Consider the following 2,760-nt stretch of genomic DNA (forward strand, 5'->3'; position numbering starts at 1 on the left):
TGTACCTATATTTCTGAAATGGGACTCCAGTGCTGAAGCTGGGAGGGGCTAAAATTCTCCGGAGTGGGAGACCAGTTCCTCTCACCTCAGAGGTTAATGAATGGAGTCATTAGGATAATTAATGTTTTACTGGTGAATTAGTCCCTCTCTGAAGCAGTTCTGCCTTTCCCTGTGCAGGGAGGCAGGGCCCTCTGAAGCTGTGACACATCCCTTGCTAAGGTGGCTGCCTTGTCCTGACAGCGCCTGCTCTTGGAACAGGCTCCTGCGCATCTGCCTCTGCAGCAGGGGACTTGTGTTCCTGCGGGAGGGAACCTCAAAGCCAAGAGCTGTGCTGGAGTTTGAGACACTCCAGGCTGCCAGCTGCTAGGATTAAGCTTTCCTCCAAACAGAATTAACACTTCCAGTTCTGACTTGGAGCACTTTGGCTGTCCCCGTCCTGAGCCTTTTTCATCACCACCCACCTACCAGCTCTGCCAAAAGGCCTCACTTTTCTTCTGAAGAACCATCTGTCCTTGTCCTTGAATCCCTTCTCCTTGAGATTTTCCTGCCTTCTCCATCCCCCAGTTTTACTCCAGCCCTGACCCTAAGTCTGTTTATTGATCCTAAGCCTGACTTGAATCACACTCCTTTTTTCAGGCCCTCTTTCTAAAGAGTATGACTGCAGCACTTCACTAAAGAGCGAATGCCCTTGTTGTTCTCTTGTTATTGGAAGTGTGAGAAAGTGTGTGGTGACCATGCCAAAAAAATCAGTAACCTTTCAGTGGCAGTTTGTAGAGCACAGTGAAACATTGCAAAAAGCTGCCGTCACACAAGGACTTTCTCCCTTGGCTGCAGGCACATTTGAACTGTGATATCCAGGGGGTGGAAAGCTGAGAGTGATTTCTCAACATTGTTCCTGAAATAATCCTGCTAAAGTCAAGAGGGCTCCTTGAACAGAGCCCCTGGAGTCCTACAGTGCTCAGAGTCACGGCAACATCTCTGTGCCCCACACAGAGGCTGAGGTGAAGAAAAGGCCCCTCTCCCCTTTGGGGTGAATTTGGCACCTCTCAAGATCACAGACTGTCATCCTGGTTTGGCACAAGGTATGAACCTCATCACTGAGAGTTTGTGGCAGAGTATTTTAGAGAAAGAATTTTGTATCAACACCTCAGATAGGATGAAGATATCCTGTAAAAGTATGTAAGCCTTGGGTTTTTCTGGTCAGCTCTTGTCAGAAGGAGAAAGCAGAATCGAAAATTTGACCTTTTTAGTGAAAAATGAATACTACAACATCTTGCTGTTTCACAGGTGGGAAAAACATAGAGGTAATTTAGAAATCTTGAAGTGTGGCAAAACAGGACTGCCATCCCTCAGCCTGTACTTCTGAAAAGCCATGGGACTGGGGGTCAGCTTCTCCCCTGCCTCACCCTGCCAGCATTCACCTCTGCCCTCAGCGCTCAGCCTTCAGTCCTCAAATCCCCTTTCCCCCTCCTGCCCCGGCTGCCTCGTCTCCTGACGTGTTTACGGCTGCCCCTCGGCCAGTCCCCTCCTCGGACACCCATCCATCTCCATGTGGCCTTTCCTCCTGTCTGTTTAAATGCCGCCTGTGATTTATGGCCCAGCAGCTCCCAAACACATCCCGGGTGTGTTATATGGCACTGGCGTAATGCAGACTCCCCTCAGCCATGGAGGAAGCAAATTTATTTATTTGCTAATTTATGCCTGGCTTTTGGTTTTTTTTTTTTTATTCCTCGGCATAATTCTGATTTTAATGTTCCATCTACACCACATCAATATCCTTTCACCGCCAGCAAGAGAAAACAAAAAGTAAATATTTCATTTCCCATTCCCTCCCCTCCTAAAAGGTTTAGCCAGAGCCGGCTCACCCGGCATGGCCCGGGGTGAGACAAATGGGAAGCGACTGTGGGCTGCCACAGGGGTGCTTTATGGGGAGGGCAGTGCCCACAAGTGTCAGGTTTCCAGCATAGTTGCTATCTATTGGTGCATGAGCAGAACAAATGCAAACATCTCCTGTATCAGGTTAAATTACTGGCCTGAGCTAATCTGAGGCTCCAATCCATTGCTAATTTATCAGTCTGCTGATGCCATTTGCTGCATGGAGCTCTATTCAGAGAGCACATCAAGGTGCTCCAGGAAAAGAGAATAAAAAAAAGAGAAAGGAGACAGAGAGAGGAAGAAGGGGAACGAAACGTTATGCAGAAAGTATTAAAAGGCTGAAAGAAATCTTTGGCCAGGGGCATTGACAAAATCTCTTGGCAGCTGGAGGGATTTATGTCCTGCTGGATCCAGGACATCTGCCACGAGTCTTTGCCTGACTGAGGAGCATCGAGATTCTCACAGAGCCTCATCGTGCTCCCCATGCTGAGATACAAACCCTGTAGTCCTGGGTGCTCTTCGCATATCCCTAGAACTGTGGGTCAGGGACAACTCAGTTCACTATCCCTGCATTTTTTGGAGAGAGGATAGAAAAACAGTGATTTTGCTAAAATCCCAGTGGAGTCCAGGTCTCCCAGAGTGCTGGAAACACAGAATAATGTTCCACTGATCCAACTGCCCCAGCACCTTTTCTTAGACTGGAAAGAGATTTCTGGTCACTGGGCAGACCCTCAGCAGAGGAGACCTCTATGCACACACAGCCTGTGGATTATAAAACTCCAGCGACTCAAAAATGTCACTGCACTGGGATTATACCTTGGCCAGAGGCTTCCTGCACCCCTGTGTGTGCCACTGTGGTGCTGAGCAGTGCTGAAGTGGGGATCA

At 48.6% G+C, this 2,760-nt stretch overlaps 1 long non-coding RNA gene across 1 annotated transcript in view; it reads left to right on the plus strand.

Moving 5' to 3' along the window:
• Nucleotides 1–821: 821 nt before the first annotated feature.
• LOC108449498 overlaps nucleotides 822–2,760 on the plus strand; it is a 22,911-nt gene continuing 20,972 nt past the window's right edge. The window contains exon 1 of the long non-coding RNA XR_001865662.1: nucleotides 822–1,082. This is a non-coding gene — a long non-coding RNA (uncharacterized LOC108449498). The remainder of the gene's footprint in view (nucleotides 1,083–2,760) is intronic.

Source organism: Corvus brachyrhynchos, unplaced genomic scaffold (assembly GCF_000691975.1).
Source record: "Corvus brachyrhynchos isolate BGI_N302 unplaced genomic scaffold, ASM69197v1 scaffold59, whole genome shotgun sequence".
Taxonomy (NCBI): domain Eukaryota; kingdom Metazoa; phylum Chordata; class Aves; order Passeriformes; family Corvidae; genus Corvus; species Corvus brachyrhynchos.